We start from the raw sequence: 26,950 nt of genomic DNA, 5'->3' as shown, positions 1-26,950 counted from the left end.
GTGTGTGTCTACCTGTGTATGTGTGTGTGTGTCTACCTGTGTGTGTGTGTGTGTGTCTACCTGTGTATGTGTGTGTGTGTCTATGTACATGTGCTATGTGAGTCAGGTCTTATGTTGTGTGCACTTGTGTTGGTAGGATAAATCAGAGATTATTTCCACTTAAAACTATTTTAACCTATTTTATGCAACAGTATGAGGCGTGAGAGGAGAAAATACCACTATAGTGAAATGACCCAGGTCTTGAAGCCTTTGACATGAGTTTTCGACCTTAGTCCTACAGGCACCCTTAGAAATAAATTGTTCCATGTCCATACAGGACTTTTCAGGAATGCAGCTTAGAACAACACCTGCTTGCGTGGTTCCTGAAGGAGCCATGCACGGAGAGGTGAGTCCAATTCACAAGTGTCTTTTGCTAACAATGTCCCTTGCGTTATAATCCCTTCCTACAGATCTCCTTAACTGTAAATGATGAGGTTTGCATTTTTCTTAATGGCAATGACGTGAATTGCTGTCTGCAAAGTGGGAAAGGACTGTGCTTTAACTTCTCTTTTCTTACGAGACTCCTCTCCTCAAGTTTGCGAATGGAAGGAGGACTCCAGGTGGTCATAGAACCAAAGGCTTCCCTTCCCTTTCCGCGACCCCAGACCACCAGCCTCCTCTGCAGCCTCACCACTGTTAAATGGAAACTTTAGCCATGCTGAGCGTTAGGCAATCGCCTAAGGGTACTTTGTCCTCATAATTCCAATTCCATGAGTTTATTTCTGTCTAGCCCAGCATCTCCTGCCATGTCTGCTAGTGACCCTCTGGCATCCTTCAGGCATCCTGGAAGCTAAGCCTCCCTCCAGCAGCATCCCCTGGGCAGCGCACATGCTCCCTCCCACACTTGTATTGCACGGTGCTGGTGTGCCAGGCCAGTCTCACTCAATTGCACGGTCCTTCCTGGGCTCAGGTGGGGTCCTGAACATTTTAGTGCTTCTAACCCCTAGCACAGCTCTTAGTACTTGGGAAGTAAAGCTCTGGGCTCATGTTCAGTGAGTGAGCAAGACAAGGACCACACAGCTCTTCCCAGTGCAGCCTTGAGATGCAGAGCAGAGAAGGTGCCAGGGAGCAGGTGACGGTCAGTGACCGAGCCCTTCTCACTCATGGGCTCCACCCTCCCAAGAGACCTCACTTGCTTGACTCTCAAGAGCATGAGATCAGCCAAATTACAACCAGCCCTTCCAGACCCCAAGTCACCATGTTCCTAAGCCTGGAAGTATACCTGATTCCCAATCCTGCTGGAAGTATTATTTTTTTGAACTATGAAATGGTTATAGAAACTCATTTACATCAACAATTTATAAACTCCAAAGATGCAGCAATGCTTTGGGGATGTCAGAAAAATGTTATTTACAAGTCACACTTCACTATAATTTATAGAGATTTACCCCCTGGGTTCCTGGAATTGAATTGGAAAGTAAGAAGAGCATTTCCAGATCTATCATTTGCATGTTTATTGGCACTTATCTGCAGATGTGACGCTGGCCGTGTCTTTCCTGCTCTGCCTCTCCTGCATTCCATGTTTGCGGTCATGGACGCTTATTAAGCACCCACTGTGTACCAGGCACAGGATGAAGCCCTGGGTCAGAGCTAAGAGGACCTTATGCCTGCCCTTGAGGCATCTGCATTTCAGGGCAAGGGCAAGGAGAAGGCTGGGGCTGTGGGTAGTAAGTGCTGGGAGTGCATGTCTGGGTTTCTTCATCTGTGCACAAGCATCGTCCATCTTCTTCCTGTCTTCCTTCTCCAGGAGGAAGAACTCAGGCAGGGACGCATCAGGGCTCTGCCTTCCACACACAGAGGGCCCCTGGGCATCAGAGGACCCGAGCGTCCCTTCCTCTCCTGGGGGTCAGGCTGGATGTTCCTAGGGAGCTGCAGTTCCTGGGGTTGAGCCTGGGCCCCTTCTGGGCAGCCTCTTTCTCCTCCTTATGACACTGTGGAGTGTCACTTGTCACCAAAGAACAAGAAGTGGAGTAGCCCCCAAGGCCTTTGTGGACTCCAGTGGCTGTCGCACACACTGCTGAAATCCACCAACACTGGGGGCCAGGCAGCCCAGGAACACCAAGGCCTTGGCCTCAGTCTGTTTGTGTCCCCAGCCCCTGCCCAGCAGGACTGGGTCTCCCTCCAAAGACAGGCCTGGGATCAATCCAGCAGCCTTGGTGATGGACGGGTTCTCAGGTGCCACCCCTTGCTCCTGAGGCTGCTGAACCTGAGTGGGGAGTGTCTGTCCTCAGCCCGATTTCTGAGTAAAGCACAGGGGGTCCTAACACAAGAGGAGCCCTCGGTGCAGCCTCCAGTGTCGGGAGGTGGGGATGAGGATGCAGTGGTGGGGCTGTGGGGTCCCCTGTGTGTCCCCTTGTGGGGCAGGTCAGCTGCTGCCAGGGTGCTGCTGTCTGGGGACATCACATCCTCATGGTAAACAGAGTGCCAGGCAAAGCCCCTGGGAGGGGCTCAGGAGTCTGTCCCTGAAGCCAAATTCCTGTTGGCTGAAGCCGCTCGCTGTGTGGCAACTGTGGCAGAAGATTGCCACAAGCAGAAGGAAATGAACGGCCCCTGACTAAAAACTGGGGTGCACCACCTAGGCCTGGAAAGCTGACACCTGTCAGTGGCAGCATCTGATACAAGTGGAGGCTGTGAACCAGCTGTTGGCCTGGGGCATGGGCTGCAGGGGAGGCTGTGCCTTTGCATAGCACCTGGACACCTGTGTCATGTAGGTAAGGGCACTCACGCAGAGTATAAGGGACCTACATGCATAGGTAAAAATATACGCAGTGGGCTACTCGGGAATGGTTTAATTGCTTTAACTTCATAATCACAGAGTGAGCCACAGATAATGTGAAAGAGGTGATGGAATTTGCCAGATTCCTGTGAAATGTTCCCTCCACTTCCTCAGAGTCCCCAGCCAAAGGGGACATGGGCTCCTCCAGCATCTAATTTCTTTGAGTCAAGCTAAACGTGATCCTTGCCCTGAGCCTTTGCTCCACTATTAGTAGCCAAATGCTAAGGCATATCAGAGAGACTGGTGGGTGTGTTCGGCTTTCCCTAAGGGACAGGCCTTATGCTGTATAGGGAGGAAATAAGAACAAAACCCACAGGCTCCAGACCAGCAGCACCCCTGGATTCGTCTGTTTCGACACTACTTTAAAGAACTGGTTGAGACTGGATCATTTAGAAACAAACAGGTGTAATTGATTCACAATTCCACATGGCTGGGAAGGCCTCAGGAAACTTAGAATTATGGCAGAAGGGGAAGGGGAAGCAAGGCGCATCTTACATGGTGGCAGGTGAGACAGAGAGCAAAGAAGTGGCACACTTAAAAACCATCAGCTTTCCTGAGAACTCACTCATTTTCACAAGAACAGCATGGGGGAAACCATCCCCATCATCCAATCACCTCCCACCAGGTCCCTTCCTCAACAGGGGGGATTACAATTCTTGATGAGATTTGGGTGGGGACACAGAGCCAAACCAGATCAGCCTCGCTGTGTGACTGAGTTCAGGGCCTGCCTTTGTTTCCTTCTGTGAAACTGGGTGAGTGACTCAAAATGTCTGAGCCTCCTTTTCCTTACTTGAGAAAAGAGGAGTTTGAGCTGGGTCAATAGGAGAGCCTCGTCTGATCCTTGCATTGCGGGAATCTAAGTTATGTCTTCTGTAGGGGAAACAAACAGGGTTCTCCTTCCAGAGTTCTCCTTCCAGGGTGTCATATCTTTCTGTCTAGTTCACCGTGCAGCTCTGAGCACTTACTGCGCATGAACCTGCTGGGTAAGGGGACCGGTGCGGTTCACAGTAGAGCAGGAGGCTTATGCCTGTGAAGCAGGCATTCCTGAGTGGGGACTCTAGCATCAAAGCATCTGAAGTCTAGCAGAAACATTTAGAAGGGAACAGTCTAGCGAGTTGGGGACTTTTGCTTGCACTACACTTCATATCACTATACCAAGCAAGCTCAAATATAGTCATAGGTTAAAGTTAAAATATATTCATTTCATTTCTGATTTGGGTTTTTAGTGCTTAGCCAAGAAGCCGAGGAAAGCCCTCTTCGCCCTAACAGCAGCTGGTTTGCCAGGGGGCCCCACATACCCCTCAAGTAGAAGCAGCTGCCCTCTGTGGCCTCCAGCCCACACCTCCCGTCCACACTCCCACAGGCTCCCCAGTGGAACGTACTTTCCATATGTACTTTTTCTTGGATTCCACAGTGTAGGCCTAGACAGATATTCTTTTGCAAGGGAAGGATGAGGCCAGTCGGGAGAAAGCAGTATTTCCTTGTTTTAGATAACATTATGTTTTGAGAGTGCTCTCAAATTACTCACTTATATTTTTAAAGTCTTTTTTTCTCTGTTAGATTAATAATATATTTGTTATCCAACTTAAAAACTCTAATGCATGGGAAAGTGTATGCCGGGTGTATTATACTCGGACCCCAGGAAGATTATCCCAGTGATCTTCAGGAAGAGCCAACAGCTGATTGCACTGGGCGCAAATCTTCCATAAACATCGGACTCTGCATCCGTGTGGACGTTTTCATCCCTCAAAGCCAGTGCTTCTTAAAGACACTGAAACAGACGAAGGATGACTTGGGACAGCCCGGATGCCACTGCTGGCGGCGGCCACTCTCGGGCTGTAGGCGCAGCAGGCGGCGGTGGCGGACACCTGGGTCCAGCACACCTGGGTCCAGCGCACCTGGGTCAGCGCACCTGGGTCAGCGCACCTGGGTCAGCGCAGGCGCAGGCGAGCGACGGCGCGGATGAGCGTGCCCGCGGGAGTGCGCATGCGCGGGCTACGTGGGGCGGCCTCCCGCAGTTCACGCCCTGACACTGCTCGGATTGGAGCTCCTGCTAGTCCGCGGCTGACCCTGGGCCTCAAAGGCAGGCCCTGAACTCAGTCACACGGGGTGGGGGCGATATGGTTTGGCTCTGTGTGCTTCACTCTGCTTCACTCGCCTTCCGCCGGCTCGAAGCTGCCCTGTTCCCCGCAGGAGGCCTCTGTGGAGGGCAAGCACCGCGCTCCCTGGCTGCTCCCAGGGCCTTCCAGGCACAGCCACGGCCATGGGGCGGAAACCGTGAGCTTCATAGGCCTCAGGGAGGAGCTCCACAAGCCCAAGTCAGTGTGGCCAGGGCCCTCGAAGTCCGCTCAGCCCACTGAAAACTTGCTTCTTAAAGAATTTCAAAATGCTTCTGGAGCCGAGAGGCCTGAGAAGTCCGAGGTTGGGTGGGGCAGGCACGGCCTCCAGTCCGGGCGTTCCCAGGCTGCAGCCTTCCCTCGGACCCACGCTCCTCTCTGCAACATCGGATTTCTGGTCAGCTGCGCAGGGCGTTTCCCATAACCTCAGGTGAGAGAAGTCTCTACATGTGCGTTAGGGGAGACGCGTGCATGCCTATGCTTGTTGCATGCTTTCTTCCACTCGCTGCATTCTCTGCCTTAGTATCATGGATGAAGAATGGTACATAACGCATTCTACACGCCAACAGTCTTCCCTGAGAAAGATCCCATTGAGAGATGTGGAGCAACATGGCCCCTGCAGCTGTGAGGCCAGGGCTTGGCTGGCCTGGCCTTCCTTGCAAGGCCTGTGCAGACGGGAATGTTGGATGCCTAGGCCTTGAAGGTTACGTTTTCTCAGGATCCTGTTAAAATAAGGAGATGGCAGTGCCTTCTGATCTCCTCGTCGAGGTTCATTCTCAGCCCTGGAACATTCCTGAGAGGCCACTAGGACAGTGGTCGAGTGACTCAGCGATTCATGGAGCTCGTGAGGCAGGTCACCTGTCTACACTGCGTGGACTTTGCCTCAGGATGAGCTTGATGGGCAGTAAATGTCAGGTCCAAACCAGGAGCCAAGCCCTGTTATGACACCATCAAGCAGGAGGTAAGGATTCAGTAAGGAAGTCTCAATTTCCCTTAATCTCTGTGGTGTTGGGAAACCTGTGTTTTGAAAAACTTGGCAGCTGTTTTCTTTTTGAGGAAGTCCCTTTATTCAATTATTTATTTATTTTATTTAAGTTCTAGGGTACATGTGCACAAACATGCAGGTTTGATACGTAGGTATATATGCGCCGTGTTGATTTGTTGCACTCATCAACTCATCTTTTATGTTAGGTATTTCTCCTAATGCTATCCCTCCTCCAGCCCCACAGGCCCCATTGTGTGATGTTCCCCGCCCTGTGTCCAAGTGTTCTCACTGTTCAATTCCCACCTATAAGTGAGAGCATGTGGTGTTTGGTTTTCTCTCTTCGTGATAGTTTGCTGAGAATGATGGTTTTCAGCTTCATCCATGTCCCTGCAAAGGACATGAACTCATCCTTTTTATGGCTGCATAGTATTCCATGGTGAATATGTGCCACATTTTCTTAATCCAGTTTATCATTGAAGGGCATTTGGGTTGGTTCCATGTCTTTGCTGTTGTAAATAGTGCTGCAGTAAACATACGTATGCATGTGTCTTTATCGTAGAATGATTTATAATTCTTTGGGTATATGCCCAGTAATGGAATTGCTGGGTCAAATGGTATTTCTAGTTCTAGATCCTTGAGGAATCGCCACACTGTCTTCCACAATGGTTGAACTAAATTACACTCCCACCAACAATGGAAAAGTGTTTCTATTTTTCCACAACCTCTCCAGCATCTGTTGTTTCCTGACTTTTTAATGATGATCGCCATTCTAACTGGCATGAGATGGTATCTCATTGGGGTTTTGATTTGCATTTCTCTAATGCTCAGTAATGATGAACATTTTTTCATATGTCTGTTGGCTGCATAAATGTCTTCTTTTGAGAAGTGTCTGTTCATATCCTTTGCCCATTTTTTGATCGGGTTGTTTGCTTTTTTCTTGTAAATTTAGCCCATTTACATTTAGGGTTAATATTGTTATATGTGAATTTGATCCTGTCATTAGGATGTTAGCTAGTAATTTTGCTTGTCAGTTGATGCAGTTTCTTCCTAGCATACGTGTGCATGTGTCTTTGGCCTTTGTTCATTTTTGTCGCATGCAGAATTTGACTTGGACAAGCTACACCCAACACAGTTAAGTTTTCTTTGGAACTGAGCTCAGCCCCATGGTGTTCCAATCCTTGGATCTGGCTAGAGATAGCACAGCCCTGCCAGGGGAAGGTGTCCTTTTGCTCATGGTGAGCTTGGTGTACCCTGCTCACATTTTAAAACAATGTGAGAAGGATCGAGAGCTAAAACGTGAGATAATTTCTGTGTTTCCATAGATGGTTGTAACAGTCTAATGAGGTGATTAGACAGGGATTTATCCAGTCCCCCACCCCCAAATAGGTTTACAAAGTGTTTCTTTGTTTGATTTGAGGAAAATGATCTAGAATTTTGTCTTACTGCTCATGAGAAGAAACAGTAGGCTCTTGAAGGCATCCATGTTGCACAGACATGAGGCAAATATCTTCAAATGAAAATAAGTTTGTTGTAGAGGAGATACAATTCTGTCCTAATGCAAAATACCTTGTTTAGAAGTGTTGTTCTGTCTGTTTCTGTTAAAGATGGCATGGGAGCCTGCAGGAGGAAGTACTGGGGATTTGAGCATGTGAGTTTCCCTCTGCTGTTGGGGTGACTGTGCTGTGATGTAGAAATCTGAGGTCATCTGGGCCTTGGGCTCCTCATTTGTGAAATGAGGGAGCTGGATCCATTCAGCTTGAAAAACCCTTGACCCAATTGGGTTGCAAAGGTTGTCAGCAGTCACTTCTTCCTGCACACCCCATCTGGATGGAGGAAGCCAATGAGCATGTCACAAAGTCAAGCCATGGAACAGCTCCACTAAGGAGGCCAGGCCCACTCCTCACGCAGGAGCAGGAAGACTTGGGTGGACTTTGAGGGGGCTGTGAGGAAACTTGAATGGGACCCCTACAAGCTGGGTCCTGGAATGAAATGAGCAAAGGCTCTAGGAGTGCACAGGAATATTGGCCGAGCACCACCTCTGGGAGGGGCCCCAGATTCTCTTAGACTTAGAGGACATGACCACACTGTGGGGCCGTCATCTTCAGGCCAAAACCTTTTTGATTCAATTGACAGACCAGAATTTCTCAACCTCGGTGCCATAGACATTTTGGGCCAGGTGGTTCTTTGCATACGGGCGCTGCCCTGTGCACTGCAGGCCACCTGATAACATCCCTGCATCCCCTCCAACTGGATGCCAGCAGAATCCCCTCCGATGTGAGGACCAAGGTATCTCCAGACCTGGCCCAGGGACCCAGATCACCCTGGATTGAGAACCATTGTGGTAGACTAATAGTATCTCCAAGTTTTACAATTTTTCTCTCCATGTGTGAAAAAAAAATGAGCAAAAATCTTCAACATATGAAAAAGTATTTAAAAATTATATACACAGACCATTGTCAATGTAAAACTTCCATTAGGAAGTTTAATTTCTCTAGGCTTTAATTGCTAACTTTTGTCCTGCACCTCAATTGATCAACTTGCTTACAGCCTGCATTTTGGAAATGACTTTTGGTGACTGTGACAGTCCATTGGCTGTTTTTAAACAGAAATATCAGAATGAAAAAAAATGGAAGGAAAATAAAATGTCAAGAGGCACCTTGAAAAAATGCTATTAATATCGTTGAGAGAAGAAAGTTAAGATTTACAAAAGAGTGGCCAGATGTGGCCTGAATTAGTTAAGAAGTGGGGAAGTACAGCTTTCTCCCTGAAATGCAGGTGGGCATGGGTTCTGGAAAGATCTGGAAGTGCTTTCAGCCACCACAGTGATTACAGGTCCCTGGTGGGACATAGGGGTTGGTAACTGGGGATGCTGCTCTGTGGAGGAAGTTTACCAACACAACAAAACCTGTACCCCAGAATATACAGGAAGGCCCTGTAGCAAAGGCATTTTTATCAGTTTGTCAGGGTGGTCTCTGAAGTTAAAGTTTCAACATGAATAAAATTATAAAATTATATACCAGTAGAGGAGCACTGCCGACTGCCTTCAGAGACCAGGGTTCTGGGATCCTCCTAGAGTGAAACTGTCACCCCACTCCACTCCACAGTCATCATTCTCAACACCCCAATTGTTTTCAGGCTCATTTTCTAGACTACTGCTTTCATACTTGGCATTTTCCTTGACTGTGAAACTTAGGATTCCCGAAGACAGTGTCCTGCAGCTTGGGTTCCGTCTCTGAGATTCAGGACACTTTCTTGCCATCAAACCTCATCTCCTCATTAGGTCTAAGCTCCTTTCTACTTGTGAGAGGCAAAGCACATTGCCCAAGCAGCATTAGAATGTGCTGCGGGCAATGCCACATGCCTGGTAGGGGGCCAGGTTAGACGGTATTTGTGCTGGGAACACGAGGCTTCTGCTGACCTCCAAGGAGACCAGGCGTGTCGATGCAGACCCTTTCTAGGGACCCTCACATTTGTCTTTCCCAGAACCTTGACCACTCAGGTTTGTTCCAAGAAGAACAGGTGCATTTGGAGTCTCTTTTGGAAAAGTATACCAAACAAATAAAGCTGGGTTCATTTTCAACTTCTATTTCAGCTGCTACATTGAGGAGAAAAACCTGAGGAAGCCCCTACCCTTCTTGAACGACCCGGATGTTGCAGAATCAAGCCTGGCACAGGGCACTGGCAGAGACACAGAAGGGAAACTGTCCAGCGATGAGAGGTAAGGTGAGACAGAGACCTGCCCAGACCTCCGGACATGGCATGGGGGCACATCTTGCAGTCAAGAGAATTTTTACATTGTGGCAACTAAGGAGCATTGTTTAAAAATTCTTTGCTAACCCCACAGAACTTGTCAATGGGAAGGATTTGAGGCGTCAAAAAAAAAAAAAAAATCTAGCAGTTGGAATTTTAGTGGAGGTGGCATTCCTGAGATTCCACTCTGGGGCTGGTACCTGTCTGTGCTCTGGGAGGTTCCTGGGGCCTCCTCTGCTGGGGATTCCTGTGCTCTCAAAAGCCAGTTTCCCCTGCCTGCTGAAGTTAAAAGCACACTTCCCTTACTCAATGGTTTCCTCAATATATTCTATCTCTTTTATTTTTTTGCCCATTGGAATATCTTTCATGAGAGCTCAGCAGCTACAGACAACTGCCTTTCTGTAAAACTGAGTGAGGTTATTCAGTACAAATGGAATGAACCTGATTTTTTCTTTCTGATCAAAGCAAAACTCTTTTGAAGTTTAGCTATTTGATAGAAAGTGGCTTTTATAACAAGCTGATATATGAGTTAATAGGACATAAAGATATTTTATTAAACTGCAAACCATTGTTAATATTGCAGTTTCAACTTGAAAGAAATATGTAGAATGACACCGGAAATTAATTAGATTATTTCATCATTCTTTTACATTACAAACTTTGATACACTTGCACAGATATATAGGTACATTGATAAAAAGACACAAAGACAAACAGAATTTTAATGAGTGGGGAGCTTTTATCTGCTAACACTTTGTGACTTAATTTTTTCTGTTTATTCTGCCTATTGATTCCAGTTGAAACCTGCTGTTTTAATGTTGTTATTGATATTCTCTCTGGGTTTTCTTCTAATTCTGGCATTGATATTACCTTGATCGGATTTAGTTTATTTGAATTGCCTGTAGGTTTTGGTCTCCGGAGTTTTCACTGCTTATAGACATGCAAAGATAAAACCTCTCTTTTTATCTAAAAATCCTTGAGAGACTCTGAAAGATACAGCCGTTTTCTGAGCACATTAAAAAGCAAGAGACAACAATCAAAAGGAATCTACTTCTCACCCAGTTTATTCAAGACTTCATCTCTATACTCCCTGCATATTCCGACACCCACTGATTTCTAAGCTCCTCAGTTCCATTTTCTTTTGCAAACTGTGCATGGAGAAAGGGTTTTGTCCCAATATCATAAGTGGTTCAAGCTTTGGGTCACTGACTTTGCCTTGCAAGTGGGTAATTTTTGCAAGAGAAGATTATGCATAAAAGTACTTTGGAGGTGGATGCATATTTCTTTACTAAAGAAGGCATCAACATATGCATTACCATGAACCAGATGAAACTGACCTTTCTTATGGGTCAAACAGGGACAAGTATAGGCCATTTCATGTTCTTCAAACTAATGTGAATAACCGTCTTCTGAGATGGGAGACAAGTAATTTTCCAATCACTTAAAATGAGAGACAACATGAATTAATTACAAATAGAAGCGAGGAATTTTCCATAGAAGAAATTTGGAGAGTGGGGGCTAAATGCAGGTGGTACCGTTGAACGAACATTTTTCTAGTTTAATTATTTTTATTCAAAATATGTTATAAATTCCTGAGAGTAATGAGCACAGTTAACAAAGTGACTTTATACATCCTATTACATTCATCAAGGGCTTCTTGGTTTTAGTGTCTGGAATTTATTTTAGGTTTTCGTTGGCTTTCACTGGGGTGTCTTTCTAGCTCCCCCCATGATTCTGTGTGTCTGGTTTATTATTTCAGAGGCTCTACGATCTTTTCCCAAACCCTGGCTTCTACTTTACTTTTGTTTTTATAGTTTTTGCCTTAAATAATGTTGAAAATGGAAACACTAATTACAGCGGTCTGAGCTGTGAACTCACTTAATACTAGCAGAGTGGGGTCGTTAACGATTTCTTCTTAGATTTTCGAAGTCATCAATCAATTGGTTTCCCTTTTCTGTGAGTATCAGGGGCTTAAAAATCTAGTGTTTGGGCTGCCTAGAAGGTGTTGAGGGAGAAGGAGGGAAAAGAGGGGGCTTTCCTGTGCCTGGGGAGAAAGAAGTCTGTTTCACAGTAACTAGAAAGGAAGAAAGAGGGAGCAAAGGAAGCAGGTGACCCGTTTCCTCCTCTTGCCTCTACTAGTTTGTCTTCTGAGTAATCACCAGGCACTTACCCATTCTACTGTGAGCAACTCAACTATTTTATAAATATGTAGCTCTCATTGTAGGAAGGAGTCTTACCTGGTGTCTGATATTGCTTTAATTATTGTAACACCTAATTCACCAGGAAACCATGTGACTTGCATGTTCTAGAGAAACTCTGCGTTCACCTAAGTGTCAAAGCATAGAGAAAAATTAGCACATTGGATGAAATTCTTCCCAAATTTGTTAGATACTTTTATGTTTAGCAAAAAAAAAAAAAAAAAAAAAAAGAAAGAAACAGCATAGAAAACTCAACATCATCTATAATTTCCCTTGGTAAGTCACTCATCACCAGAAGTTAGTATTACTGGCAGTACTCTCAAAGTGATGGAGATGTGGAATCTTATAGGACCCTAGTATTCAATGGCCTCCGTGATGCCGCACTAAACACTGGTTTGTGTGGAGTTTTCATCCCCTGCCTTGTGGTTTCTAGCAAAAGAACATCTATGATCAAAATCACATACAACTGTGCTATGATCAGCAGAGAGAAGCCTTGAGTAGAAGGTTCTCTTCTATTCTTGCACCTATGACACATGAAGATAATTGGATAATTATTAAATAATTAAGTATTTGCATATTAATGTGATTATGATCTGTATTTCAAGGTTTACTAAACCTCCTCTTTAATATGTATAGCAGCCATCATTTGGATGATGTCTTTCCTTATGTTCTCGTTATATCTTAGAACTGGCTACTGAATTCAGCACCCTCATAAAACCTGTTTTCAGCATGACCTTGGGGAGCTTTACAGTTTTCTAGACCCACAAGATGGTGCTGCTTCTTCCTGCAGAAAGAACATTATTCATAGGAAGCAGGAGACAATTAATTATCTGGAGAAATTCAGAAATGTAGGTGTCTGAATGTGAAGTTAAATATAAAGACAGTTAGACTGAGAACAAGTTGGTAACTGTAAAGTCCTTGGGGGGAAGATGAAGGCTATGCAGCAGGGGGCTGAGCCATGTGTGGTTAACTTCCATGCCTGTCCGTTCTGGGTTCAGCTGTGGTTCCCAGCACTGGTAGAAACACTGGCCCAGCTGGATGTGTTGAGAGAGAAGGTGTATAGAACTTGACAGGGGGTTGGGGATTTTTTTTTTTTTTTTTAATGGAGTTTTGCTCCTGTTGCCCAGGCTGGAGTGCAGTGGCGCGATCTCGGCTCACTGCAACCTCCGCCTCCCAGGTTCAAACAATTCTCCTGCCTCAGTCTCCCTAGTATCCTCACCTAGGGATTACAGGTGCCCGCCACCACGCCCAGCTAAAAAAAAGTATTTTTAGTAGAGATGGGGTTTCACTCTGTTGGCCAGGATGGTCTCCAACTCCTGATCTCAGGCGATCCACCCGCCTCGGCCTCCCAAAGTGCTGGGATTACAGGCGTGAGCCACCACGCCTGGCCAAGTTGGGGATTTTTTAAGAAACATGACTGTTGTAGTGCATCAGTTGTTAACTCAGAAGACCAGCACTTAGACAAGCCAGAAGTAACAGAACCCTGGCTGAATCTTGCTCTGATTCATATAAATTACCTTTCTGAGTCATCCAGGTCGTTTCTTGAACCAAGCACACAATGAATTAATTATGCAATAACGATTAAAATGTGACTTCTTTTACCCAGTTCAGAGTTGGTTGTAGGGGTGTAAGGAGCCAGGGCCAGGGTGGTGGGAGTGCCTCGTATGAAGACCTGAGCTCTTATTGGAAACTTTCATTTTCATTTGGGTGTTGGGTCAGGTTCGTGGATGATGTTTCCATTTGTGGCGAAACTGGAGTTTTTAGTTGGTTTTTCCTATTATATAGCAACAATTTTGTCATCATGTAAAATATGTCTTAGATATGTATGTTTTCTAACTTTTATTATATACTGTATCTTAAAATCAATACCATATGTTCATAATACAGTATAATAAATTATACTGATAAGTCTTTGCTATAGTATTGCTTCAAGTGTTATTTATTGTTTAATAATCTCAAAATGCCATTCTAAATCAGTCTTATATTAAGGTGTATTATAGATGTAGTGGTATTCAACCTGGCTGAACACTTGTCCATACCCTTAAAACGTTTGACATTTGTGTATCTCCTGCCTTTTTGTATAAGCCACATTTACCGTCCTAATAGTGAACGCATTGCATCCCTCCTCTCTTTGCATCTGCCATGGGTGTGTGGCCAGCCCTGTAAAACAGCTGCATTCCATTTATGTCATAACTTGGAGAAGCTGCCCGACACTGCTCAGCCTTGTGGGATGATGTGTGCATACCTGTGTGTGTTGGGGGAGGGTGGCATTTAGGGTGTGGGCACCTTTGGACCAAATGCCTGGTCTTGGGAACCAACATGGAATGTTCCAGACACTCAGGTTGTGCTAACCAGAGGTGGCAGCCTGGGTCCCTGTGTGGAGGGCAGACCTCCAGGGTCCACTGTCGGTGGGGGTGTGTGTGTGTGTGTAAGACTCTGCGGTCACAGTGGACCGCCACCAAGCCTCGGGCTGGAAAGCAACACCATCAGCTCTGTGTCTCAAAGCCTAGCCCCGCTGGCTGCATTTTGAAGCAGGGGTTAGGCAGGTTGTGGGGTGGAAGCCAGGGCCCGAGGGGTGTTTCTGAGGTGTTGACGTGTGCGGGTTCATCCCTCTGCCTTTACAAAGAGCAGGAAACTGAGATTTTGAACAATCTGTAGGGATTAGAAAGAGTTTTAGAGAAAAGGAGACATTAAGAGTCTTCAAACAATGAAGACAAAGAAGAAGGAACATGTTTAACAAAACTTTTATTCATACCAGCATCCCTCAAACCCCCCACGACTCAATAGTCCTAACTCTAAACCTCTACAAATGTGAGTCACGAATCTGTCTGAATGTATTGCAGAGCATATTCTAGAGTTTGTACCATGAGGAAAGAACCTCAAGCTAAACTCTCATGAATCATACTATTTTATTACATGAAAGGTAATTTTTGGTTAAAAACTGTTTTAAAAGGAAAAGAAAATATCAGCCTCTAAAATTCTCATTCCAATCTCATGTGCCTCAAACAACTATAAAAATTGCTATAACAAAGACATGGATATGTTGATATTACCAGATGCTTTTATTATGAGAAAAATCAAGTCTAGGTGGTATCCGCATTTACATGGGAACACTATTTGGATGATAGCAACTAACATGATAATGGCATGGAATTTACTTACCTGTCACAGAAGATGGAAACCACATTTCAAGAATTGGGTGTCAGTAAAATCTAGTAGGGTGTACACATTTTATTCGATGCAGCAGAAGCTGCCATTTTGGAATGACCCTATGGAGAATTCCCTCCTCCATGTTCAAGAGAAGGCATGTTTTGAGTGCTGCTAACAGCTAGGCCAGAAATCTAAGACATTAAAAAGCCCCATGTAGTCAATGACATTTTTACAATGGGGCAAATTAGTGAATAATGCTTTGTGGGAGTTAATTTACCTCACATGAGTAAGCACTTTACAACCATCGAATTGCTTGTCTGCTGTGGAATCAGCTCCTTATGTTTTGCTTAATGAGATCAAGGTGAAGGGCTGAGAAAGGCTGGGGGCAGTGAGCGGGATCAGTCACATTGCCTTCTCTGGCTCGCAGGCTGGTACCTGAGCAAGGTCATGCTTAGACTCCAAGAGGAGTGGAGTTGGAAGAGAAGGGGGGCCATGAACATTGAGTCTTGCGTTCCATGAGCTCGTATTATCTTTTCTTTCTCTATGATAGTGTTCGAGTGCCCCAAAATGTGGAACTCGTGGTAATCTGACTTGGTTGCCTTGAAGATCACTTTTGAACTACATGCAAAGACAATTCAGGATAAGATGATTGCCAGGATAATTTCATTGGCCGAGGAACAGAGGTTCCTGGCAGAGCAGGTGATGGTGAATTTTGTGTGTCCACTAGACTGGATCATGGGGTGCCCAGATATTTGGCTAAATAAATATTATTTCTGCCTGTGTCTGTGAGAGGGTTTCCAGATGAGATTAGCATTTTAATGGGCAGACTGGGTAAAGCAGATGGCACTTCCCAACATGGGTGGGCCTCGTCCAATCTGTTGAGGGCCTGGATAGAAAAAAGGGCTGAAGAAGGGTGAATTTGCTCCCCATGCCTGACTACTTGAGCCAAGCCATTGGTCTCCTGCCCCTTCACCACCAGCTCTCCTGCGTACTGCAGAGAGTGGGATGTAGCCTTCATAAGTACAGCACAAGAACCAGTTCCTTACCGCAATTGTCTTTATAGCCACGTGTGCATACGTACGTGCATGGATGCAAGAGATCATTGCATTATTTGTCTTTCTGTGCCTGGCTTTATTTTCCTTCACATAATGTCCTCGAAATTCATCCATGTTGTTGTAACAGGATTTCCTTCTTTTTGAAGGCTGTATAGTATTCCACTGTGTATAGATGCCACATTTTCTTTATTCATTCTTCCTTGATGGGCACTTAAGTTGATTTTGTATCTTTGCTTCCATGAATAGTGCTACAATCAACATGGGGGTGCAGATATCCTTTTGACATACCGGCTATGTTTTATTTGGACAAACACCAGGAGCGAGACTTGCTGAGTCCTGTGGTCGTTCTAGTTTTATTTTGCTGAGAAATCTCCCTAGTGTTTTCCATAATGACTATACTTATTTGCATCCCCCAGCCGCGTGCAAGGGCTTTCCTCTCCCCACCTCCTCACCAGTGTGTGCTCTCCTTTTCCTTTTTGACAGTAGCCATTTGAACAGGTGTGGGGCAAGATCTCATTGTGGCTTTAATTTTCATTTCCCTGATGATTAGCCATGTTGGGCATTTTTTCATGAACCTGTTGGCCATTCTTTCACCATTTAAAGATTGAACACAGTGGTGAGTACCTTGCAGAGCTGTGGTGAGAATTAGCAGTGATGCATGTGAAATAATAAATGGAATAAGAACTCCATAAAGATCGGCTCATGTTTGCCATTACTAATGGGCTGAGTGCCGTGGCTCATGCCTGTAGTCCCAGCACTTTGGGAGGCCGAGGTGAGTGGATCAAGACCATCCTGGCCAAAATGGTGAAACCCTGTCTCTACTAAAGATACAAAAAATTAGCTGGGTGTCATGGCACACACCTGTGGTCCCAGCTATTCAGGAGGCGGAGGCAAGAGGATCGTTTGAGCCCGGGAGGCAGAGGTTGCAGTGAGCAGAGATCACGCCACTGTACTCCAGCCTGGCTACAGAGTGACACTCTGTCTCAAAAAAAAAAAAAAAAAAAAAAAAAAAAGGCAACCCCTACCAAAAAAAATGCAGCAGAAAGCTCTGAATATGTCAGGAACAAAACCCTAGTAGTAACCAGGATTGACACTAGAAAGAAATGTCAGGAAGGAGGAGTAGAAGAAGAGCTGGTAGTCATGGTGTCCTGGACCACAGGGAGCTGTTTCTATGAGTCTGCATTGCTCCTGAGTGGATGTAGGGTGAGGACAGGTGCATTCAGCACACCAAGAGAAGAGCCAGTGCCTTGGATATGGAGTTGAGAAACCACCCTGCAGACACTTAGAGAAACAGCGGGTTGTGGTGGCTACCTGCCTGGTGAGAGAAAGAGCACAGAGGGTCCAGATTGAGCGCAAGTAGTGGATATGGGTCAAGGGAGAAGAGCAGCACAGACTAAGACAGAAAGCTGTGGTTGAAAATACCCAGGACGGAGCCAGGGTAATGAGTTCAACTGAGTGTGTTTGAAGGGTGGGAGGGTTTTCAGCGGAGTCACTCTGAGGAGTGGAAGTTATGGGACTGACGCTCAGGTAGGAGAGCAGGACCAGAGTAGTAAATTCCAGAGGCCTGATTGACAGCAGTGGGAGAGAGGACAGAGGCTGCATGCATTCTCCCTGGGGGTCAGAGGGGACAGAGGGCTAGAGAAGGGGTTTGGAGATGGTCCATCACTAGTAGATGGGAGTGGCCATGAGACTCTGTACGGGAGGACAGTTAGAATTAGAAAATTTCTATATCAAGGGTAGACCGGATGTGTGACCTTGGAAAAGGAAACTGGCCTTGGCCATCTCATCATTCAACATGGGGCTGATGCCCCTGCCTCAGAGTTGTCTCTGTGGGTTGTCCCGAGAGGTTGCACGATGCTGCCAGCCCCTGCTGGCCACGGAAAGTGCTCAGTGAACGTTGCTTGATCAGCAGAGCTATGAAGCTGACAATGCAAAGTCAGGGATGATGCAGAACTGGCTATGGAGATGGCAGGAAGATGGACTAACGGCCTTTTGGAGTTTAAATGGGAGGGTAGAGATGCTGCCATTTAAAGGAAATTAATAGTTTGGCGACGTCTTGGCGTCAGTGCTGATTTAGTGGCAGAGGGAGAAGTAAAGGAGATGAGGGGAAGTAAGACATGCAGAGAGAGGACAAGGATGCGATGGTAGGGGAGTGGTAAGAAGGCAGAGGTGTTCGCTGTGTTACAGGAAAAGTAGGTAGAGGTACGACAGCTGCCCAGGACTTAGGCCGCCCCAGCCCTTCCTGGCATGTGAGTGTCTGGTGGTATCACCCTCCTATGCTCAGAGATGAAGCCACAGATAGGAGGAAGGCTGATGGCCGTGGGTGCCTAACAACACCAGAATGCCAATTCAGGCCGTGTCGTTCATGCAGGCTCCCCTTCATCCACGCTGGCCAGCATGGAGGATCCTAGCTTCCTTCACGTGAGGGCAGATAATTTTTCACACTTGTCCCCTGTATTTTCTTACTGTGGCTGCCATGGCAAGTCGCTACAATCTGAGTGGCTTTCAGCAATAGCAATGTACTCTGCAAGCCAGAAGTCCACAACCCAAGTGTCGGCAGCGTTGGCTCCTTCGTGAAGGTTCACAGGGAGAATGTGTTCCCTGCTCGTTCCTGGCCTCAGGTGGCAGCAGACAGGTCTTGGTGTTCCTTGATTGTGGCAGCACCTCTGCAGTCCCTGCTCATATCTTCACAAGACCGTCTCTGTGTGTCTTCCTGGGCCTCTTCTCTTCTAGGAAAGGCCGTCATATTGGATTAGCACCCACTCCACTCCAGCATTTCCTCAACTTAGCTCACATCTTAATTATGTTTGCAAAGGTTCTATTTCCATTGATGGTCACAGCAACAAGTACCAGGTGTTAGGACTTCAGCATATTGTGTGGGGGATGCTATTTAACTCACAGCACCCCATGAGAAAACCCTGGACAAATCACCCACACACCTTCTTCCATACTCCACATGCAGCCAGCCTCCTGGTCCTTTCTTCCTCACTTCCCAAGTCCTTGGTGGCTTTCTACTCATATTCACTGAAGGCAGCAACTCCAGGAAAGGCAGCCCCAGAAATCCATAGAGAGTGAGTGGAGGTTTAATCTCTGCACCTGACACCTGCAGATGATGCCTTGAAGAATCTCAACCCATGCATCAGCTGAGAGGCTCAGCTCAGATACCCCTGGTTGGCCTGCCCAGCCCTGGGCTCAGATGAGAGGTGCCTCAGTGCCCTGGGGTCATCTTCCCCATGTAGGCTGTGCAGAAATACTCATTAGAGGGACCTAATGCTACACAGCAAGGCTTGAGGGTCCCTGTGGCTTGGTGACCATACAAACCACACTTGAATCCAATTTTGTTACTTTCCCAATTGTTTGCTACTTGTTTGTGTATTTTTTTCTACTTCTAAAAGACCTTATTTTGGAGCCATTCTCTGTTCTCTTTCAAATCCCATTCTCAGCACCATCCACTCCATTTCTGGCATAGGATTTTAAAGCGTTTAATTCTTGGCCTTTGAAAGGCACTGGCATTTATTTTAGGTGGAGGGAGGCAGGGAAACATGAAGTGGGAGCCCCTGCAAGAACCAGGAAGACCCAGTGAGGTGCAGAGAAGCGGGGGCAGGAAGGGATTTCAGTGTGAAACCCGATTATTTAGAAAATCGCTTTTCCTTCTTGGTTTTTGTTCTTCCGTTTTCCAACTGGCAAAACCCTAATCATCTTCTAGACCCGGTTCCAACCCCGGCTCCTCTAGATGCTTGCCCAACCCAGACCTGTCTCATGGGCATCAGCTCCTCCCCTTGAGACATGGAAGCACTCACCGCAGAGCCCTGGTTCTTCCTGCCTTGCTGCTGACAGACGAGGGCCAGCTGCCACCACCTGGCTGCCTTGGGCCCCTGTCAACTATGTGGGTCCTCCTTTCCTTTCCCCCCTTTCCCCGGCTTTACTGAAGTATAATTGACATTATGCATTTACATCATTTAAGTGTATAATGCAATGATTTGATATACATGCCGTTTATGAAATGAATACCACAATCAAGGTAATTAACACGTCCATCAACTCACAGAGTTACGTGTGTGTGTGTGTGTGTGTGGTGAGGACACTTAAGCTCTACTCTCTGAGCTGATTCCAAACACACAATATGGTTGTATTAACTAAAGTCCCCAAGCTGCAGCTAAATCCCCAGAACTTACTCATCTTATAAGTGAATGTCTGTATCCTTTGATCAAGAATCCCTTTGCCCTTTTTCCTTTTTTTGACTTTGTTGAAAGCAAAATAACACTCCCACGTCCTCTTACTTGAAACAGAGGAAGGTTTACACCCTTTACCCCAGAATAAGAGGGAGAACCATCCTGAGGTGCAGAACTGTCCTTTACTTTCCTGAGGTGCAGAACCGTCCTGCTGCTGAGATGGGGTCCTGTGGCCTCAGCAGGACGGTGGTGTCTGCTAGACCTGGTTCTTGCTGCAGCAGCTGCCCAGTGGTAGCATGGCCCAGCGCTGGGGCCCAGGAATGCCACTAAGCATGCCCCAGCGGGAGTGGACTTCTCATCCTTACCATTCCCGTGGCTTCCGCCTTGGGTCCGATGCGTAGATTCCATACAACTGGAGGGTGGAGTCTCTCCACACACAGGATGTGCCTGCCCCTCACTGGTCAGAGCTAGGAAGGTGGAGAGGCCGGAAGTGAGGAGGCCTGCTGAGCTGCTGAGCTGCTGCTGCTGGGTGTGTTTGCCGTGGGAGCCCACACACTCCTTGGCATCTCTTGATTGTGGGCCAGAGTCACCACCCTCCTTTCAGAACTGGAGTAGCTATACTCTCCCTGGCTGGCTGCTTGTCATGGCACATGTCACAAAGGTGAAACAGTTGTTGGGAACAGAGCTCCACAGGTCACGTCTCAGTTCCACATGTCCTGTTACAGCTGCTGCCTCCCGAGTTGGCGCTGAGCTCACTGTGGGGAAACCCAGCCGGGGAAAGCATCCCCAGCATGGACAAAGATGTGGGGAATGCTAAGCGTCTGCGTAATTACTGTCCGCTGAATCCAACTCGCACGGAAATTGTTACCTTTTAGAAGGTAAAAACACAACCACGATTCTGCTGTGTATTTTGTGATTGGACTTTGAGGGCCCTCACTCTGGGGAAGGCCTAAATTCTGGTCTCAGTAGGACATAATAGGAGGAGGCTGGCAAACCAGGCAGCGCCCTCCTCCTGTGCAAGTGCATGCATGTGTGTGTGCGCATTGTGTGTGCACATGTGTGCATGTGTGTGTGTGCATGTATGTGTGTGCGCGTGTGTGCACATGTGTGCATGTGCGTGTGTGCATGTGTGTGTGTGAGTGCATGTATGTGTGTGCGCGCGTGTGTGCACATGTGTGCATGTGCGTGTGTGCATGTATGTGTGTGTGAGTGCATGTCTGTGTGCCTTTGTAGTGATTAATTGATAGGGATTTCTCAACCCAGAGAACCAGAGCAACAGGGAGAGAGGGCACCAGACTCCTCGCACCAGCTTTTCAGACTCCCCACACATCCAATCCTGCTTCCATGAGAGCTCAGGGCTAAGCTTTCATTTATGAAAATTGCAGTGTGGAAAAGACAACATTGTGGAACATCCTTTGATATTTGAGAAATTGCAGCTTCCCACCTTGAGTACACTGCGGTCTTCCCTGAGGCTGCTTGCTAGCTTTTCGTCTGTCTTGGAGGCCAACCAAGTGCAGGGCAGCCATGTCAACCCAGAAAGAAAGAGCCCGGCCCAGGGTGGGTCCTGGCTTTGCACCTTGGTGCACATGGCTAGAGCTGTCACCAGAAGAGATAGTAATTATTGACTCTTTGTGAATAAAATATCTTTCTTTTCACACATATATGTTACATTTATATGTTTCTCATGATGAAACTAAAATCAGTGACTCTTTTATGTGTCAATATCATTGCTCCAAGTAGAAACCATTGAATCAAATTATATTCAAAAGCACAATCAACTCATTCTCTGATTGTTTCCTGTTTCTCTAAGTACCGTCCATTGTGACCTGTTAGTTGTGATTTCTCAGTTTTCAGATATTGCAAATAGGTCTCTTTTTGAAGGATTTATTTTCTGCCGTGCATTTTGCTGTGTGATAGACTCTAATGATCAGTGGGATAGGCTACTGTCCCGGCCAGTTGCACGCTCATACAGGACAGACTGGTAGGCAGGCCCTGCTCTTCACCACATGGTTCTTACATGGGGAAACTACAAAGTGGCTTTTCTATTTTTCAGGACAATAATCATGGCTAAGATTTCAGTGAGTATGTGGTCCACACACACACCTGGAGTATTCCATAATTTTATTTGTTTAGGGTAAAAGTATCTATGGGTGTCTTTTAAAGGGAAGCCAACCTCGAGCATTATTTCCTTATAGGAAAGCAAAGTTCATCTGCACCCCAGAGCAGCAGTTGCTCCCGGCCCGTTGCAGGGCTGTGTGTCTTCCTGCCATGTCCTGCGTCTGCTCCTCCACACCCCCATCGCCACATGGGGGTGTCCCCCTGGTCCCTGTGTCATACCTGTTCTATGGGACAGGGGTTCCTCATGGGTCAGCTGTACCCCAAACCCCGTGCCTGGCCCTGGGTAGATGCCCAGGACGTGTTCATTGAATGGCATCGAGTGAACAATTGTGGTCAAAGAACGCGTTAACTTTGAAAGAAAAATCTCTTTCAAACACGGCACACAAGGAAAGTGCCTCCTGGTGCTGCTGGTCTTCAGAGGGGATGGGAGCATGGCTCAGCATGGGCCAAGGGCCTGGATGGTCCACCTGGTCACCAGGACATTGGAGATGTTTGAGCACAGAAAAGGCATGGAATTGCATGGAGGGAGGCCTGAACACATAGTCCTCCTTAAGTGAATGGCCTGAATGGCAATATTCCTCGTTATTTTAAGGATCTCTAGAAACATACTTTTTTCTTTGGGACTGGAAGAGAATCAGCTTTGATGCTTTGAAGATGCTGTTGTGATATCCGCCACATATTGATTGGCCTTATTCTTTTTATTTTAAGACATTTTGTTTTTCAAGGTGGCTCCAAGCTCCTGTGGTGGTGTGCACACGCGCAGCCAGCATTTCGCATTCCTGTCACCACCGCCGAGGTCATATCTGTTAGTGCTGGAGGTTGTTAGGCCATTATCAGCCACTGATGCCTCTCCAGCTGCGAGACTAATTTGGATTCAGGGAGGAAACATGGACTGATCTCCCCTCGGTCATTCACCAGCAGGACTAACAGCGTTTGCGTTCTCTGTGCTGTTAGGGGCTGATGGTACAGACTGGCTTATTCACCTATCTCAGAATGACAAAGCAAGAGGTTAAAGCCCAGTGAGAACCTAATGCCAGCTCCAAGAAAAATGGCCATGCCTCTATCATTCAGCAGGCAATTCACAGGGCTAAATTTTAAGTTTATATTAGATATGTATGAGTAGTACATCATGTCATTTATAATTCATGATGAATAGCAAATTATTCTAATGGACTTTCCCATTCTATTCATATTCTAGCTTTTCATAGTGAGGGAGGAGAAACAAATTCATGATATGGCTTTTGATTACTTCCTGTATTATGGTAGGTATTTTCTTTTCCACTCTGCAAACTCTATGGTAATTAAGACACAGAGATTTAGAAAGAAGGAAGGAAGGACACACATCTGTACCTCTTTTCTCCCAGAGTACGTTTTGAGAATGTTTTTTTCTCTGTTATTCTTTTATACAGCAGAAACGAAAGGGGAGAAATATGAGATCGAGCATGTGTCAGAAACTGACCAAAGCGGTTCTTGTGATTTCAAACAATACCAAGTCATTCAGCTGCCCTGGGCCAAGTTCTTCCCCTTCCGCATTCTTCACCACACAAGCCTTTGATGCACAGAGCTCGCTTTGAAATCAAAGACCTCTAAGAAAGGGACGCAGAGCAGAAAGACTGGGGGGTGGCGAGGTAGAGAGGAGACCCTGGTCTCCTGAGTCTTGGCCTCAATGTGGGAACGATGGCCCTAATGAGTGGATTCAATGCATCTAAATCGTGGGACACATTTGTAAGCATCAGGAAATGTCCAATATTGCCCTCAGGAAAGAAGGAACTCAGAATTTAGACCCTGGTCTAGTCCCAGGAGTTGAGTTTATAGAATTTACAATAGAAGAGGTAATTTCGAAATTCAGACCTCTGGCACCAAGACAGACTTTTCCATTAGTAAACATAACTATCTCCCTGGAAGAATTATATAGGGAGCGTTTTAGCGTAGGATTCCTAGACCCTTCAAACTTAGGCTTGTTAGAATAAGCAGAAGCCACCCTTGAAGAATGTTTGGGCGTTACGAGCCTTGCTGACCTCTTGTTAGGTAGCAGGAGAGATAACGCCCAAAGCTGATGCCTTCTGAGAGCTTGACCAATCAGCGTTAGGTCCAGACCAGGAGGCCAGCATCGGACCCTTAGCCCAGTTCATCTTCAGCCGTTCCAGATGGCAATGCCTTTCTTTTATTGACCATCAAAATTTGTCTCTTCTCACATCAAGTCCTGATTATTTTAACTTAGCTTTGCTTCCTGCAGGCCCATTTACTTTTCAGCTTGCAAAGAAAATGATTCTTGCTTCATAGATTTTTGGCCTCAGTAAATTTACACGAGGGTTCTGAAGAATTAAAAGAATGAGTTTGCTGGTTGACTAATCATTGATCCATTCACCAAGTATTGATTATTTTGTATTCATCATTTGATTGAGACTCTTGCTACTGTACTGTGTTGAGGTCTGTCCCCAGGTTAGCTAAAAAGCTCGCCAGAACTTATTCTTGTTGTTTTCCTTGCTGATAGGGTGTGTGCTTTTTTGACGTTTCTTAGCAAACTAATTGATATGGTTTGAATCTGTGTCCCCACCCAAATCTCATGTTGACATGTAACCCCAATGCTAGAGGTGGGGCCTGGTGGGAGGTGATTCGATTATGGGGGTCATTTCTGATGGTTTAGCACCATCTCCTTAGTGCTTATAATAGAGTTCTCACAAGATCTGGTTGTTTAACAGTGTGTGGCCCCTCCCCTTGCTCGCTCTTCCTCTTACTGTGGCCACAGGAGATGACCTGCTCCCCCTTTGCCTTCCATCATGATTGTAAGTTTCCTGAGGACTCCCCAGAAGCTGAGCAGATGCAAGCATCGTGTTTCCTGCAAGATAATTTACAAAGAAAAGAGGTTTAATTGGCTCACAGACTACAGAACCGTGAGCCAATCACACCTCTTTTCTTTGTAAATTACCCAGTCTCAGGTATTTCTTTATAGCAATGCAAGAACAAACTGACACACTAACTGCTTATATAATTGGCATCAATCCTTTCACCTGTGGTGTACATAGACCTTAAAATGGACTACTCCTTTGGAAAGTGAGAAATTACTATTGCTTTGTTCTCATGGGGAATTTTGGGTTTCTGTATCTTGCTCCTTTGATCTTTTCTCTGTTCGCTCCTCATTGCTCTTCTCTTCTGGGTCATGTCCCTTGCTTCTCTGGTGATTAACAAGCCCCTTCTACCTTGCCAGTCCCCACCCTCTTCTTCACTCTGTGTGTGTGGATTTAGTGAGTGCTGTGGTCAACTGAACAGAACTTATCTTTCCTTGACCCCTATTTTAAAATAATGTTTGCCTTTTGGGTAGATGATGCCCTAGATCCAGCGGTGTTTATACAAGACATGGCTCACCTAGAGGGGTCTCCTGCTTTTGGGCAGGGGTGAAGGCTGCAGGTAGGCTGGGGGTTTACTCTCATCCACCAGAGGCAAGCTGCCAGGGCTGTTCCCACCAGCAACCCTTAAAGCTACACTCAACTTTTTTTTCAACATGAATGATTCCACTCGTTTCTGTTTTTTAAGAAGTATTTTTCTCTTTTCAGATCTTTTCAAACATTGTATCTAAATACAATGTATGCAATTATTCAATTATACAATTATAATGGAAATGTGAATTGGATAAAACAAAAACAAACAAACCAACGAACAAACCCTATACAGCAAGCTTGAGTGGGGAGTGGGCTGTGTCCTGGTCCTGATTTTGCCCTGAGTTAATCCCTCTGTTCGAGGCACAGCATCCCATTCCCCTGGGCCACTTCTCTCCTAGAAGTGATTGATACCTGCTTAGTATCTCTCAGCAGTGTTATGGGGATAAAAGTCAGTTGTTACCATGAGAGTTTTCTGACCCCCAAAGTAGAAGACAGATGCTGGTATTACGGGGGACACCGGGGCTGGGGGGCGAGTGTGCAGCTCTGCTTCCTGCTTTGTGGAGAGACACTTGTCCCACGCCTGGGCCCTCCTCTCCTCAGCATCTTCCAGCATGGCAGAGTTGCCATGTGCTCCATCTGCACCTCCCAGTGCTGGCCTGTGGGGGCGGCTGGGAAGAGAGGGCCTTGGCTTTCATTCATGAGGAGGAGGACGGGTCCAAGTTTGCCGTGCCCTGGCTGGGGTGTGCATTTGGACTCCAGATGACCAGTACATTTTCCAATGATCAGAATTCCCCACTATGTAGAAAGAGCAAACATTTATTTTCTTTCTTTTCACTTTGAAGTCCTCGCATTTTCTTGTCTTTTTTTTTTTTTTTTTTTTAAAGATTGCACACACACACAAAAGCAGAAGGCATCTGCAGACACTCTTGGGTTTACCATATCATTAATTTGCTTCTTTACTAATCATAAATGTTAGAAGTCAAAGTGACAAGGCAGAAAAATAAGTTTAGATTTAAGCTTCTCCAAACCTGCCCCCAGCTGTGGGTTGTTCTCATCTCTCTATTTCTCCCTAAGCTCCTTCCCTGGGCTCTTCTTCCTTTTTGCCCAGTAACCAGGGTCCCAACTTTATATTCATTATGCAGATAGAAATCACAGCTAGCGCCTTACTGACATGAAAGACGGGCTTGTTTATTGATTTGCTGCAATGCAG

General features: G+C 46.2%; 1 long non-coding RNA gene across 1 annotated transcript in view; it reads left to right on the top strand.

Annotated features, from left to right (window-relative positions):
* The first annotated feature begins 4,801 nt into the window (after window positions 1-4,801).
* Window positions 4,802-26,950, top strand: part of LOC144341215 (uncharacterized) — a 117,456-nt gene continuing 95,307 nt past the window's right edge. Inside the window, exons 1-2 of the long non-coding RNA XR_013418090.1 lie at window positions 4,802-5,133; window positions 9,510-9,635. This is a non-coding gene — a long non-coding RNA (uncharacterized LOC144341215). The remainder of the gene's footprint in view (window positions 5,134-9,509; window positions 9,636-26,950) is intronic.

The sequence above is a fragment of the Macaca mulatta genome, chromosome 6, assembly GCF_049350105.2.
Source record: "Macaca mulatta isolate MMU2019108-1 chromosome 6, T2T-MMU8v2.0, whole genome shotgun sequence".
Taxonomy (NCBI): domain Eukaryota; kingdom Metazoa; phylum Chordata; class Mammalia; order Primates; family Cercopithecidae; genus Macaca; species Macaca mulatta.
Note: the sequence above shows the minus strand (reverse complement) of the source record. Positions and strands in the feature narration are given on the sequence as shown.